Below are 17071 nucleotides of genomic sequence, written 5' to 3'. Positions count from 1 at the left end.
TATCATTCTGTAGCCAGAGCACACACCTCCCATCCCTCTTATTTCCCTAGGCTCCAGGAGCTGGGCTCTGCTTCCCCAAAGGCCCTCTTCAGAAAAGCTAGACTCCTGATTTCTTCCCAAGTGACTGTGTCCAAAATATGCACACATATCTCTTGGTTTTTTTAAAGAGGTTTACTGAATAAGAACAGAAGCATTGCTAAAAACAGGCATTGAGAAGGTTGCAGAAAATATTTTTTAATTACAGAAATATGATATATATTGTTATATATTTATAATTATAGAAATATATATTATATATTAATTTCTGTAATTAAAAATATATAAACAGAAAGAGAGATTTTTTTTTTTAATTATCCCTAGGAACCCTCATGTTCGCTCTTACGGCCTTCAACTGATTAGATGAGGTCCACCCACATTATCAAGAGTAATCTTCTTTACTTAAAGTGAAGTGATTGTATACATTAAGTACATCTACAAAAATACCTTCACAGCAACATCTGGACTGGTGTTTGACCTAACAACTGGAACTGGGCACCATAGCCAGAATGAGACATAAAATTAGCCACTCCAGGTAGAACCCTAGCTCACCCTCTCTGACCCAAGGCTGAAATTTCTTCTCCAACACTTCTGTAATCTTCCCTTGGGTCCTACCCCAGAGTCTGCAGTTAGTCATGTGGTCATTACCACTTTGGTCCACATCAAGTCTGTTCCCTGTGGCTTCTGGGAACCCACTATTATCCTTGGGTTACCTTCTTTCTGGTGGGTTCTATTGTGAACAATGGCTCTAGCCTCTTTTGAGGCTCAGTCTCTTCCATCTTTTGTCTTGAATTAATATTTGGGTCCACAGGACCAAATGCCATTACCAGAGTGCCCATCTATATCAAGTCAGCTCCCTGTAAGAACCCACAAGTATATGCTGCCTCCTTCAAAGGAAAGGTGTCTGTTACAGGTCAGTTATGGACTCTGGTCTGTGTCGTCCTTGCTCTGGGACCCAAAGATGTCTGCCACCTCTGGGGCCTTACCAAACACAGTGGCAGAGGGAACATGGGAAGCCCTGTACCAGCTCTTAAAGCTTCCACTTAAGAGTCATGCACTTCCACTCATACTGCACTGGCCAGAACATGCCACAGGGCCATACAAACCACAAGGCAGCCAGGAGCCACCACCCCACCATGTGCCTGGAAGTAGATCTGGAATATTTGGTGACCAGCACTGACTGTCACCACACGTTCTCTCAGCTTACCTGCACAGCTGAGGGGCATGCCTCAAGCCCAGTGAGCTGTCAGTCCTTCTTGAATCAGACCCCCAGCCCCCTTCTCCCACCTCCCAGGTCCTTGTGGGTCTCCATCAGGCACACTCACAACCTTCCTTCTCTGTTCGTTTCTGTTCCTTTGCCTTTCCCACCCTGCCCACCCTCAGAAATGACCTTCCAAAATCAATGCTGGAATTTTATCATGGAAACATGCATTGCACAAACAGTATTAATTTTTTTCTAGATTTTATTTTCTTTAAGTAATAACATTAATCTTTTAATTTAAAATTTGATTTATTAAATAGACTAGATTTGCTTCAGTCCACTAAAGAGAAAAAGGATGATTTCCACACAGGTTTTCCTGATCCATTACCCTGACTCCATGCTGCAAACCCATGCAAGACCAGGACCTATCTGCCCTCATACTTACCATGCTTCTGTATTTCTAAAAATATTAATAACAAGAGAGAATTCTTACGAGATAACATGTAAGCAAGACAATTTCTGTAATACAGAATAATCCCAATTTTTTGAAAAATACATATTCATATGTGCAACTTTTAATAAGTCTAAAAAGCACTTCAAAATATTAGAAGATTGTTTCTGGAATGTGGAAGGAGAATTGACTGATATTTTCTTATATTTTCAAAATAGAACTGTATGTATATTCTTCTAATTAGGAAAACTTTTTTTTTTTTTTGAGATTTTTTTGAGATAGAGTCTCGCTCTGTCGCCCAGGCTGGAGCGCAGTGGTGCAATCTCAGCTAATTGCAACCTCTGCCTTCTGGGTTCAAGCAGTTCTTCTGCCTCAGCCTCCTGAGTAGCTGGGATTACAGGCACATGCCACCATGCCTGGCTAAGGAAAACTAATTTTTTTTAAAGGTTCTAAAGTCATGGATGGAGACTTTTCACCCTCTCATTACCTTTTAGTCACTTTTATAGACAAGAATATTTCCTTACGTGTAATTACACTCTTTTATGTGGTCACATAAATCTGTTTCACCCGCTTAGGGTAATTGAAGGGAGAAAAATGTCGGGGTTAGGGATGGGCTAAGAGATGTAAAGTGTTCACTTAGATTACGGGAACAAGCCTAGAAAATTAGCCAGGCTCATTGCCTCCATTCCCGTCTCCTCCTTTGGTTGCACAGAATCCACCCAGAGGAAGTTTTCTGCTCTTCTCCTCCCTGGGGGACCATCATCGTGCCTCTCCAAGCTTCAGTGGCACTGAGAGGTAGGAGCAGGCTAGAATGGAATAGACACAGCACAAACAATAAGCCCAGCTGAGAGAAGAAGCCTCCTCAGCGCCCAGGCGCTGTCACAGGTCAGCCACCCAAGGTCCCACCAGGGCTCCTGCATGTTCACAACTCTTGATTTATCCTGTCATGTGCGAGGCCTCAGGCTCAGTGGGGAGTGAGACTGTGCAGGGAGAGAATCCATCAGAGGTTTACCAAGGTCAGAAGGTACAGTGGACATTAATAGAGCTACTATATGCTCTAGGATTTTTTTTTCTAAATTTAGCTAAGAATATAAGCCCTCGGGTTCTTCTCACTTTCTATGGCCCCAGAGAAGGAGCACGAGGAAAAACAACCAATACAAAAAAGTGGAGGACACAGCAGCTTATAATGAATAATAAAAGCTAACACTTACTGAACACTTAGTCTGTGTCAAACCCGTTCTACGTGCTATCCCAATACATCCCTCGGCAACCCCATGCAGCAAGGGTTATTATAACATGCATTTCTCAGATGAGGAAATGAACATGCTGCAAGCTCAAGTGCAATAGGAAAGTGTAGTGGTTGTGGTTAAGCCATGGACACAGAGGCCAGACTGCAGGAAGGAATCTGAATACTGGTTCTGCCATTTATTAGGGTCTGGCTTTTGCATGTTATGTAATCTCCTCTGCCTCAGTTTCTTTTTCAGTAAATGGAGGCAATACTCCACCTTCCTTAGAGTTGATTTTTAGGACTAGACAAGTTATTCTATGTAAAGGGCTTTGCAAATCTGTCAAGTGTTAGTTCTTATTAAGTCATTTGCCTGAGGTCACAGTCAGGAAGTGGTGATGGTAAGATTAGAAGGCCCATGATCTAGCTCCAGAGTCCCCACACACTTCAAATCTACTTTCCTCTGGACATTGTGGCTGGTCTTGCTCCCAAAGAGCAGTCTCCCTTGGCTGGCCCTTGTTACATGACCTAAAGGCATCCTACTTGGAATGGAAGGGTGCCACTGGGCAGTCATTGAAGCAACATTATATTTTCAGCAATTCTGCTTTCAACACGCAATCTAAAATAGATAGGTAGCAAAGTTTTAAGTCTCTGGTGTATCACCCATGCACAGGAAGATGAGGGAACTGTCCATGTGGGGAAGGAAAGAAACACAGAATCAAACTGTGCTCACTCCCTCTCAAGCCAACCACACTCCTTGCCAGGGGCTGACTCCCCACTCCTGGGACCACTCTCCACTAGGTTTGGCTTGAGTGTCCAGCTACAGACACATGTCAATGGGTACAGCCTGGCCACCCCCATAACCTTGACATTGGCCTGTCAAGCAGCCTCAAGCAGCTACAAACATGTTAAATTCACAGACACCCAAGGTTTCAGGCCTCGCCTTGGATTGTGATGTATGTCCAAATTGGAAGCTTAGTTTAAGATAAAAAAGTCAACCCTTCCTGCTGACACCCAGCTGAATAAAGGAAGTGCAGGGCCTGTGAGCACTAGCCCAGACATGAACTTCCTTTTCTTTGCTCAGCCTGGTCCTAAACTCAGAGACCTAATTACTGCCATTCACATTCCAAGGGCCTTAACGTCAATGCTGCCTCAAGCAGCAGATGGAGCCAAACTATCTTCTCTGTGTGGTTTAATAAACCCCAAGGTGCAGTGGTGGAACTGGAGATTAAGCCCCTGATCCCTCAGCTGCCAGCTGGCTGACTTGGGCAAGGAAGTTCAGTTTCTTCCTCTGTAAAATGGGGATAAAACCCACTTCATAGTATTGCTGGGAAGAGTAAACCAGGACTTGGTACAGGTGAAAAGCCTCTCAGAATTTTCTAGTCCAGTCTCTATAGAAATAAGTTTTTGTATTAATCATGTTTCTTATTATCTGTATTTTATGATGCTTTGATATCTTGGGGACCTTGCTGGCTGGGGGGAGACTGCCCCTCCCAGGATTAGCTAATTCCTACAGATACCAAACAACTTGTCTTTGAGCACACGTTTCTTGTGCAAACCAAGAAATCCAAAGTCCATATTCCCATCCATCTACTTTATCCAACTCTCACACACAAAGCCAATCTTTCACTGCCCTAAATCACCCCAGGGCCAGGTACCAGATAACTAGAAACCACCAAAACTATAGCTCAGAACCAGCCAATCCTAAATACTCTGCCTTGCCTGCCTTTCCTGCAGAAACCATGATAAAGGCTGTGCTCATGCTTTCTGCCTCCTGACCGACCCTGGTGCTTCCCCAGGTGGCTCTGTATGACAGAGTGTGTCTCCTCCTCCTGGAAACTGGAAATAATAAACTCTTCTTTCGACAGCATTGACCCGTCTGTGCTGTCACTCAGTCACCTCTATAAATTAAACCCCTGTACAATTGAAACACCCTTGCTATCTTAACTCTACTAAAACACAGGAAACAACTTCGGAAAATTTGCTGTTCAAACCAGGATCTAAATGATCTAAAAATGAGCAAAGGATTACTGTATTACATATTCTGGTTCCTTAATACCCTCAGAATCAAAGATGCTGTTGGTCACTAACAGCTGTTTCACCAAAGAAGTGGCACAAATTGGGTCAGATAACAGAGCTGGAAATGTGTGAAGCTCCACACTAGATGCCTGCCCAAAGTATATAAGCCCCACTCTGTCTTCAAAAAACATATAAACTGATTGTGCAAATGACATTCAACTTCCCCAAATATGTATATGTATTATATTAAATATAATAATACATGAAAAATACCAAATGCATGTTATACACTATCAAAGTTCAGAGTAGAAAGAATGCACAAATAATGCAAATAAAATTCAATGGAGTGGCAAGAATAACAGTTAAAAGGAAATGAGAATTTTCTAGGGCCAAGCCCAACTCTGAGGGTCACATCAACCAGGAAGCCATCCCTTGAGATGCTCTCTCAAAACTTACTCCCTCCACACATGGGAAAACCCTCCATGGCGCACTTAGTGGCATGCAGCCACTTATCTCTCAGGCTGCTATTCCCTCCTTCTTGGAAGCTCTCTCTAGCCTGAGTACCAGCCCCTTAGTGGAGGTTTTTCCTTCAATGGGTCATGGTACTCAAAGCTATAGTTCCATGAGGCTTAGAGTATGTCTTCATTCCACTGTCAGTCTACTTCAACCCATCATCTAACAGCTGCCTAAGGACCCAGCTGACACACTCTTGAGGAAATATGTTCTGAGAATGCCATACCAGGCTAGAGGCTGGACTGTGTGACCATGCCTTGTCATTGATTGCTAGTACATGTTCAGAAATGTCACCAAGGAAATGGCTCCAGAAGTCAGCCACACCAACGAGAACAGGGCCGAACAGGCAATGCTCTGAAATTGACTTCTATACTGGGCCACAGACGGGATTCTCACTGAACACACAGGATGTGACTGGCTTTTCCTTAAGAACTGAAAAGTTATCGAAAGGATTCTCCATTTCCCATTAGATCCTAAAAATGTTTCCAATTTTTTTATTCACTTACTTGACACTCGGATTTGTTTGATGCTTGTTTAGTTGTCCAGTACAAGGTTTAGGACAGGTATGTCTGCATGGATGGGACCTCCTCGCAGACAGCACATACTTCATCTATTACTCCCAGGGCAGCGTGTAGCGGAATGAGTGTGAGCGGAAGAATCAGAACTACTTGGTTGGTGGCTGATTCTGTTTCTCACCAGTGGTGCGACATTGAGAAAGTTACCTCAACCCCTCTGAGCTTCTTTCTCTATCAGTAAAATGGGAATCATGCCTACCCATAGGGTTGTTGAGGATTAAATAACATGAGTAAAATCCTTAGTACAGTGCCAGGCACATCGCAGGTGTCCAAAAATATTTTTTCTAGCATTGTACTAACAAATATTTTAAGTGCCTAATCTAAAAAGAAGTGTAATAATATTGCCTTGACCTCAAAGAAATGGTAAACTGCTATTATTAAGAGATAGGGTAATGACTATGTGGAAGTATGTTTGTCAGGATAGATTAGGTTATACTGCAGTAAAAAACAATCTCAACATCTCAATAGCTTAAAACAATAAAGATTTGTTTCTTGCTCATATTATATGTCTATCATGCACAGGTCGGGGATTCTGCTCAACTTCATCCACATTTGGAGACACAGGCTAACAGAGACTCCATTACATAGAATGTAACTGATTATCTTGGAAGATGGCAGAAGAAATGGAGAATTGCACTCCCACTTATAAGTATGCTTCAGCACAACAACTCCACTTATATTTTGCTGGCCAGATAAAGCCACATGGCTATACATAATTTCAAAGAGACAAAAAAGTATGATCTTCCTGCATACCCAAAAGTAGAGTGAAACCAGAGATTGATGAAAGTACTTATGATAAAAGTACTTAAGGAGGTACAAAATGTGTAATAAGATCATAAGGAAAGGAAAGCCTAAGGTTGCCTCAAGCGTCCAGAAGAACCTCTTTCAGGAAAGTAACTTGTGATAAAATTTTAAAAATGAATAGTAACTTGTCAGGCAAAGGAACAGGAAGGTGTCCCAGGCAGAGGGACTCTAGCATATGCAAAGGCTTGCAGTCCTGACAAATTATAGCGCTCTCTGTGAACAAGTTATTCAGTGCTAATCAGTGTTAATAGGAAAAGAAAATATATCAGGTGAGTTGGGAAGAGGCAGAAAATGAAGTTGGACCAGTGCTAGATCATGTCATGATAGAGTTCAGCTTTTATTAAGCAGGTGATGAGAGAGGGGAGTAAAAACACTGAAAGGTCACAAGTAAGAAAGCGACAGGGTCAGATTTATTTGGTCATCTATTTAGTGGACAAATATTTATTGAGGGCCCACTGATATGGTTTGGCTGTGTCACCACTCAAATCTCATCTTGAATTGTAATAATCCCCACGTGTCAAGGGTGGGGCCAGGTGGAGATAATTGAATCATGAGGGCAGTTTCCCCCATACTTTTCTCATATGTGAGTAAGTCTCACAAGATTTGATGGTTTTATAAATGGGAGTTGCCCTGCACAGGCTCTCTTGCCTGCCTCCACGTAAGACGTGACTTTGCTCCTCATTCACCTTCCGCCACGATTTTGAGGCCTCCCCAGCCATATGGAACTGTGAATCAATTAAACCTCTTTCCTTTATATATTACCCAGTCTTGGGTATGTCTTTATTAGCACTGTGAGAACAGAGTAATACACCTACTAAGAGCAAAGTACTGTTTTAGGAGTTGGAGATATATTGGTGAATAAAGACAAAGTTCCTGCCCTCATGGAGTTCAAATACTAATGTCAGGAAAAGCACTGTGGAAAAGTATGGAGAATGGGTTAGAAGAGATTGGTTGAGAGGAGAAGCAAAGAAATTAGGAAAGAAATTATTGCAATTGTATAGATGAGTAATAATACAGAACTAAACCACTCAGTGAGAGTGAAGAGGAAGGGACAGATAAAAGAGGCATTTGAAAGCATCAACAGAACTTGGAGAGAATTCAATGTGAGAGTAAAGAAACAAGAGAAGTTAAAAATGACTCCTTGTTTTTTCTGCCACTTACTGAGACTGATAACTCAGAAGGAAGAAGGGGGTAAGTAGAGATGACGCATTTTGTCATTGATGTAATTACTTGGAGGTAGTGTTTTTCCCACAGGAATTTTGATGTATCTGGAATTTAAGAGCTGGTTATGCCCGGAAAAAATTAACTTGGGAATAAACAGAGGGAGCAGAAACCATGGGAGAGATTCTAGGTTAATGGCAAGTATATGTCTTCTCTCCCTCCCAAGACCACACCAGCATGATATTAAGGTATTTAATAAGATGTGAACACACAATAACAAAAAGTAGATAGCAGTGAACAACACATTCAGAAGAAAGTGGCTGAGGGAAAACTGATTTTTAAATGAAAAGGCTCAATATAAAGTGCTTGCAGAGGAGCTGACCTGGCCCCCCAAAGAAACACTTAAGAAACTAAAATGCTCTTGGAAATTAAAAATGATAACTAATAAAACAATCAATAGGAAAGAAGTACAGTGATGTTGAAGAAATCTTCTAGAAAGTGTAGCACAAGTCAGATGGAAAACAAGAACGGAAAGGTTAAAGACTTGGACAATCAATCCTGGAGATCCAACTGCAGGCTAACAGGAATTCTAGAAACAAAACAGGGTAAGAGGATGAAGGAACTTATCAAGAAATAATACCCCCCCCAAAATGTTCCAGAATTGCAGAACCAGTTTTCAGATTGAAAAAACCCTCCAAGTATGTACCCAGTGACCAAATTCTGACCTATATCAAAGCATGTAAGAGTGAAATTTCAAAACACCTAGATTAGGTTAAACACATAACCACAATCTCTTGGGGGGGAGACAATGCACTTCATATACAAAGGAATGAAAATAATAATGATATCAGAAGGTGGATTATAGACCTAAATATAAAAGTAATAAAATAAGGATTCCAGAGGAAAACATAAAATATCTTTGTGACTTTGACATAACCAAAGATTTCTTAAACAGAGCACCAAATGCACTCAGTATCATAAAAATGAATAAACTGGACTTAGGTAAAATTAAATTCACCACTAACAAAGTGAATAAGCAAATCATAGCCTATGAGAGGATAGTCTCCACACATATATCAAAATGACTTGCATCCAGAATATATATGAAAAGTTCTTTCAAATTAATAAGAAAAACAAGTCAATATTTTTAGTGGGCAAAACACTTGAATAGGCACTTCACAAAAGAGGATAACTTCCCAGTAAACATATGAAAAGTGTTTAACATAATTACGCATTAGGAAAATGCAAATGACAACTTAAGTGAGATATCCCTACTCACCCACAAGAATGGCTAAAATTAAACAGGCTGGTGATACCACATGTTGGGAGGAAATGGAGCAACCAGAACTCTAATACATTGTGAAAAGTGGCTCATCTACTTTGAGAAACTGCCCAACTCTCTGATAGTATCTCTGACTCTAGCATATAGCAATTCCACTCCCAGGTACTTACTTGAGAGAAATGAGTGTGTCTTCCAAAAAACATGTACAAGGGTGTTCATAGCTGCTGTATTCATAGTAGCCAAAACCTGGAAACAACCCAAATGTCCATCAAGAGAAGAACAGATAAACTCTAGAATGGTACATGGTAAAAGAACAAATGAACAGCTAATACACACAATGATATGAATGAATCTCATAGGTACTTTATGGAGCAGAAGAAGCCAGGCACAAAAGAGTATGGCTCCATAGTTGAAGTTCAAGAACAGGTAAAGCTAATCTGTGGTGATAGAAGTCAGATAAGTGGTTATCTCTAGGATGGGGGTGGGGTGATATTGACAGGAAACAGGCACAAAGGAACCTTCTGGGTTGCTGATCTGAATGGGGTTACATGGGCAAATACATCTGTAAAAGTCCATCAAGTTATAATTTAATATTAATTGGTTTACAGTTTGACCTTTTTAAAAAGATTATGCCTTTTTTAAAAAAGAAAAATAAGAAAAAAACAAAGAGTTGCATTAGACTTGTTAAGTGCCACACTGGAACTTAAAACACCATGAAGGAATGCCTTGAAAATTCCAAGAAAAAAATGGCTTTGATTCTCGAATTTCAGACCCATCCAAACTTCCAATCAATTATGAAGGCAAATAAAAGACATTTTCAGATGAACAGGACTCAAATAATTTTAACTCCCGTGCACCTTTTCTTTGGAAGCTTTCAGACGGTATTCTTTACCAAACTTGGGAATACCCTTGCCAATGGATTCTGAGAACAAGGGATCTGGCCAGAGTAAGAGAAGGGAGGGCTATGGTGAAAGGGACTGAGGAAAAGGGGAAGAACTGAAATATAAGCAGATATGAGCAACCATTTAGAAAAAACTACTGATAGGTTTGTGACAGATATTATGCAGCATTCAGAAAAAAAAAGAGGAATAATGAATAACTACCTTGAAGAATCCATGAGAATTAGAAGTGACTATTGATTGACTCCAGGAGACATAAAAAAGATACTGGAAAGTAAATATTATCATAGTCCTCTACTTGAATTTAAAGTGAATAGTATGAATATAGTTGTAATATTATAAATGCTGATATTTGGTTTAACAAAAATATAAGCATCTTGGGGTATCAGGGAGGGAAGTGCTGGGAGATCCAAGACAGCGAAATCCTCCTCTACATTAGAAGAATTTTGTTAATTTCAGAAGTTGTCTGAAATTTATAAATAAAAAATTCACAGTAGAAAATATTATATAAATAAAGAGACAAACTATCAAAAGAAACAACCAAAATAATTAAAAATCATTATCTCCACTGAGTGAGAATAGACACAGGATAGGAGTAGTTGGTGTAGGAGACTGGTTTTCACATTTTAAGTCTTTCAGGACTATATTTAATAGAGTTTTTTAAGAAACAGGAAAAAACATAGACAAGATTATACAGGGAGGGGAAGAATGAGAAGAGAAGAGAAGGATACTAAGAATTCTGAGGAACATCAACATTTAAAAGGGAAATGAAGAGAAGCCTGCAAAGAAGACCGCAAAAGTAACACCAAAGTAGTAGCAGGAGAAGCAGAGAAGAGCAATGCATGGAAACCAGGGAGGGGGTGTTTACTGAGTTCTTGTTTGCAGTGGACTCAAATGTGCGTGGAGACTTTAATTATAATTGAATTATAACACAAGCTTATATCCATCTATCCTTTACACAGGTAAGCCGAGACCTAAAGGTGGTTCTGGAATGATTCGATATTGGGCAGCTGGTAAGTACACACCTGGCCCTTGGAACATGGCTTGAGCCAATAAGGTCTCAGAAATTACTCACTGCATCACCCATTCACTGACCACCTGCACTATATCTGCCTTGCCACTCCTACCCTGTAGGCAGTGACCTTGGGCTCCTGTTTCGAGGGTACAGTTCTGGGACTCTACTTCCTGGCTTTCTGTGGCTTCCATTCAGATGTCCTAATGCTTACTTAATCCTGAGCCTCTGGCCTTTCTTTGCCTCTTGGACTGGATCTGACATTCTCTAGGTGGTTGTCCACGTGCCCTCCACCTGGTCCTAGGGTTGCTAACGTGTACTGCTCCCACCTCCTGTCATAAGTGACAGGAATAGTTCACGAAGCATATGTGGCTTCACCTTTCCTGAGAGAATACCAGTCCAACACTTGTAGGGCTTGTCAACTAGCAGTCTCTAATTAAACTGCTTTACAGCTAGATAACATGGCCATGGGTATGTTTATAAATAGGTTAATTGTCTAATTAGAAGTTAAAAACCCTTAGTTCTTTAGAATAGGAAGGAAGGTGATGAGATAGTTCATGACAGTACTTCCAGGCTGTTACTGAATGAACCAGAAAGTTCTGGAAGTACAGAAAGAGTGTCACTCAAGGAAAATGCCATCATATAAATGAAGATGAAGAACATGACCATATGGATGATCCAACCCAATAGATGATTTGAACAGACATGTAATTATCTTGGAGAAGCAGATAGTACTGGGAGAGTCATTGATGATCAAGGGAATCTGTTTAAATGTAGGTATGGTGGGATAGTACAATCATAATGGTATTTGTTGAGTGTTTGCTATGTGTTGGGTTGTAAATCCTTTACCTTTATTGGCTTACTTAATCCCAAAAAAACCCTGTGAGATCAGCAGTATTATTACTGTTCTTATTTTACAGAGGAGGAAACTGGAGCAAGGAGAGGATTTTGCTCCAAAGTCTAATGGCTAACAGAGCTGAGGTTTGAATCCAGGCAGTAGTCACCAGAGCTGCACTCACAAGCTCAAACTGTAGTGTGAGGAAGGTGGATCACATGCTTTGGAAGTATTTTAGGCTGGGAATTCTTCCAGTTTCTGTAAGAAAGATATGATAAAACCCATAACAGAGGATATGGGAGTTGACCAAGGAAGTGAAGCCATACACATGTTCCCAGCTTCTACAGAGGACCAAATCCCAATAGGAAATTCTTTACGTGTGTGGGTGCGCACGTGCGCGCATGTGTGTATGTTTGTATGTGTGTGTAATTTTAAGTTCTGGGATACATGTGCAGTATATGCAATTTTGTTACATAGGTAAACATGTGCCATGGTGGTTTGCTGCACCTCTGATAGGAAATTATGTAGCCACACACACAGGTATAGACATGGCTACTGAGTAAGACTTATGAAAATCTAACTCTTAGTACAACTGTAAGCACCGAATGAATTTAGCAAAACTTTTCCACATCTCTGCAGACAGAGCCCTGGGTTTTTAGTACAGACAACCTGAAAGGTTACTTATCCCAATGTCAGGTGTAGCCTTGAGAAGTCCAATGATCCAACGTTCAGGAAGAAAATGTGTGAAATGTATCTCAACACATTGAGCCTGCCATTTAGGAGGCTTTGCATCCATTTTTAAGGAAAATTATTCATAACTACTCAAACCCAAGCATGCAAGTCTGTAACTAAAAAATTCCAAGGGCAAAGGGCTCTCCAGGTGAAGCCAAATGTAACCTTTAGATAATTCTGAGTAACAATATCACAGAAAAAGAACTTCAAGTTTTGTTGCTATTGTTTAGTGTCAGCATGAAAGTTTTCACCCTGAATTGCTCTTAAATCCTGATTCATTTGAAAATCAATCCAAATGTCTTCCCACCAGCTCTTCTTCCTTCTGGTAAATTTTATTAAGCAATAAATTCACATCAAACATTATTTATTGGAAAACATCAGATGAAACCATTCAAATTTTACTATACAGTAGATACACCAAAGAAGTCAGCATTCCCCCCTCAAATTTTTTCATGAGGAGGGCCACTGAGATCTTTTCTCCTCAAGACATGACTCCTAGGAAGGGGTCTTGGCACCAACATGGAGGAGGATGCTTGCAGAGCTGGGACTTGGGCATTTTAAAAGCCACGTGGCTCTAGGCGTGCTCCAAGTGTTCCTAGCTCAAGTCTTATAGTTAAGTCCAGATTTCTCAGCTGAAGTCACTGAGCTGCAACCTTCCTTGCCAAAGGCCCAAAGCAGTAAGCAGAAGGTGCTTCCTGGCCCTGACTCAACTGGTGCAGAAGGACACTCTATTGATGGTGATGCAGAAGTAGCTCTGAGCCTTCTCTGAGTGCTCCGGAAAGCATTATCCTACCCAAAGGGGAGGAAAGTCTCTTTGAAAGCGTTTCTCCTAGCCTCTCAGAGATGAAGACAAAAATCATAATGGGAAGGACAATATCCCAAACATCACGGATATTATCTGGGTGTTCTGCTTGCAAAAACATTTTGCTTATAAAAGGAAAATGTGATCCCATCACTAACTGTCCCTAAAGCAAGTCATCTGCCCTTTCATGGTCTCAAGGGGCTCATCTGTAAAATGAAGAGATGAACTAAATGATGGTTGAGGTTCCATACTGTCTAGTAATAACATACTGGAGGTTCCATACTGTTCCATACTGTCAAATGTTGAGGTTCCACACTGTCAAAAGTGGTCACATACTGTCAATTTCATATGGCGTGATGCACACACATGCACACTCACTGTGCGTACACCCTCACAAACATTTATTCATTCAATAACTATTGCTACTATACACCAAGCATTCTTCTAGGCACTGAAGATATAGCAGCAAACAAAGCAAAGCCCTGCTCACTTGGAGCTTATGTTCTAGGAGTGGTAAAAGCAAAAAAAAAAAAAAAAGCAAATTCACTAGTATGGCCAAGGGGGTGAAAGGGGAAAGGGAGAGAGTGAGAGAGAGAGACACCAAGTGGGGACAGTAGAAGGAGATAGAATCAGAAGGATCACCAGGGTCTGGCAAAGCCTTGCTTTTACTCTGAGATGGGAAGGCATTGGAGGGTTCTGAGCAACGTAATAGGATACACATGCTTAGAAAATGATCCTCACTGCTCTCTGTGGCAGACAGACTTGTAGGGACAAGAGTAGAAACAGGGAGACCAGTCAGGAGGCCATTGCAATCACCCAGATGAGGGATGACGGTGGCTTGGACCTAGTGGCAACGGTGGAACTGAAAGTCCTGGCTGTTCTGTATTCTGAAGGCAAAGTCAATAGGATTTGCTACTGGACAGCATGTGGAGCACGAGTGAAAGATGACACCAAGATTTTTCACTGGAATAAGTGGAAGGATGAAGTTCTCATTTACTGATCTGGTAAAGACTATGGAAGGAACATATTTGGAGCTGGGGGGAGACAGGAATCTGGATGTTTGATTTTAAGCATGAAATATTTGAACTGGCTTTTAGATACTTTATGAAAGTGTGATGTTAATACCACAGGCATCCAGAATCTTCTTTGGAGAAAAATTTTAAATATAATCCGTCGTAAAAACACTCATATCTTTTATTTGGGAACTCCCCCAGAGAATACCTGTGACATGTGGTATGGTGGTAAACATTTAACAACATGTTCTTCAAGGAGGAAAAAAAATCCTGAATTAGTAGCATTTGCTGATTTCCATGCTGTCAATACTCCCACCATGGCTAACTTCAGGCTACCAGTGTGAAGTCACTGAGGGGAAGAGGTGCTGTCCCAAACCAGCTTGAGCAGCAGTTCCAGTATGTCCCACAGCGACCTCTCCCCAAGCCCCCCACTTTCCCCTCAACAGAGAAAGAGGGGGAATCAGGAACAATCCTAGAAGGGGGGGCAGTGTGTGTGACGACCTTAGTTGTTATCCTTTAGATACCTTTGCAGGATTTTGAAAAAACAGGTTGTATGAGAAAGCCTGAGCTGTTTCTATTATAAACAGCTGCTTATTGTAACAACTAGATCCAGGATCTGACATTAATTATTGCTAATATAAAACAAATTTACTCTCAAATTTCAGTGGGGGTAGAGCAGGACACAGGAGGATGGGATCTCTAGCGCTCCTGATGGTCCTCCAAGTCACTTTTGAAAAAAAGGAAAACCTCTGTATTTCTGTTGGGTTTCTGAGCCCCATGTTCCTTTCTAAATTAGTCGGGGAAGATTTGAATCACTTGCAAATCTGGAGTAAGAAAAACAATGCTTGCTTTAGGCTTTAACATGCCCCTGGAGAGAACTGTCTTCTCAGGTCAAGGAATGACATTAGGTTTGCCTTAGCAAAATCTGTTGTCCAGTAGCAAATTAAGAATTCTTAGGAAAGTCTCTATTTCCTCCTCCACACTGGAACAAGGGTTCTTAATCCTTTCTGCATTTTAGAATTAGATCACAAACTTGTTTAAGATATTCATACTGGGGCCCCACACCCAGAGACTCAAGTTCTGGAGTGATACCTGGGCATGGGTATGTTTGAAACACTTGCTGATTCTAATGCGTAGCCAGGGTTGAGAACCACTGCACCAGAAATTCAAATAATGTGGTTAGAATCAACCCAATCAATTTGGTGGTTGTTAAAGGAATACTCACATACACAGAAAGTGGCTCAGTGAAGAAGAAATAGCACAGGGCTAAAAATGAACAAGTCCAGGGTTCTAGTCCTACTTCTGCCATTTGGCATACATCGTCAGAAAAGCCATTGAACAATCTGGACATCAGAGGGTTAGAACAGATGGCCTCTGGGCTCATTCATCCCCCTGACATTCTGTGTCTACTAAAATAGGGGAGCTATGTCATAGGATTTTCATTTTGGCACCCAGTAAGGAAACCACCTGTAGGGCCTGAGGGTGTGTTTTCATAAGAATGGCAGCATGGCTGTTGTTGCTTGCAACTAACCAAAGAGCTGGTAAATATCTTGATAAGGAATGCCTAAGCAAAACAAGCCTGGGCCAAATGATTTGCCCAAAATAAAGCCTGTGTCTGGGATGGTCAGGTTGATACGCAATCCTAGCCTTTTCCAGCTCTCCCACCTGACTTCAGCTTCCTGATTCTCTCACCTCACAATAATGCAGCAGAACTAATGTTCTTTAAAACCCTGAGATTTCTCATGGTTCCTGACCAAACAATAAAGCAATCAAAGGTCAATTAAGAAATGTATTCTAAAATCAGCTGGGAGTGGTGGCTCACTCCTGTAATCCCAGCACTTTGGGAGGCTGAGGCAGGTGAATCACTTGAGGTCAAGGGTTCCAGGCCAGCCTGGCCAACATGATGAAACCCCGTCTCTACTAAAAATACAAAAATTAGCTGGACGTGGTGGTGCATGCTTGTAATCCCAGCTACTCAGGAGGCTGAGGCACAAGAATCACTTGAACCCGGGAGGCAGAGGTTGCAGTGAGCTAAGATCACACCACTGTACTCCAGCTTGGGCAACAGAGTGAGACTCTGTCTCAAAAAATAAATAAATAAAAAGTATTTTAAAATCAAATAATGCTTGACCGCCTGATCTTTTGAGTTATTAACAGTAGGGGTACCTACCAAGAAGACTGACAATTAGTGGTCAGTGGCATCAAAACTCTCATTATATTGTAAGTCTATATTTTCTTCCTGTCCAGGCCCCCAATTCCAAACAACCCCATCCTCTCCCTCTGACCCCCACCTCACTCTCTACTCACACACAGACACTGGATCAGGGATCCAAAGGAACAGAGATAACACAATGGAAAACAATACATCGTGGATGAAGAATGGATGGCGTGGGCTGGCAGTCCAAGGGAAAAAAAAGCCCAGAGAATGTCTGTCCTTCCAAAGAGAACACATTTACAGAAAAATCTTCCCAAAGAGCAAAGCCCAGACAAGCGTTCATCCTGATGGACCTC

The sequence above is a fragment of the Macaca mulatta genome, chromosome 6, assembly GCF_049350105.2.
Source record: "Macaca mulatta isolate MMU2019108-1 chromosome 6, T2T-MMU8v2.0, whole genome shotgun sequence".
Classification (NCBI taxonomy): domain Eukaryota; kingdom Metazoa; phylum Chordata; class Mammalia; order Primates; family Cercopithecidae; genus Macaca; species Macaca mulatta.
The sequence above is the reverse complement of the archived record's forward strand: the minus strand, read 5'-3'. Positions refer to the sequence as shown.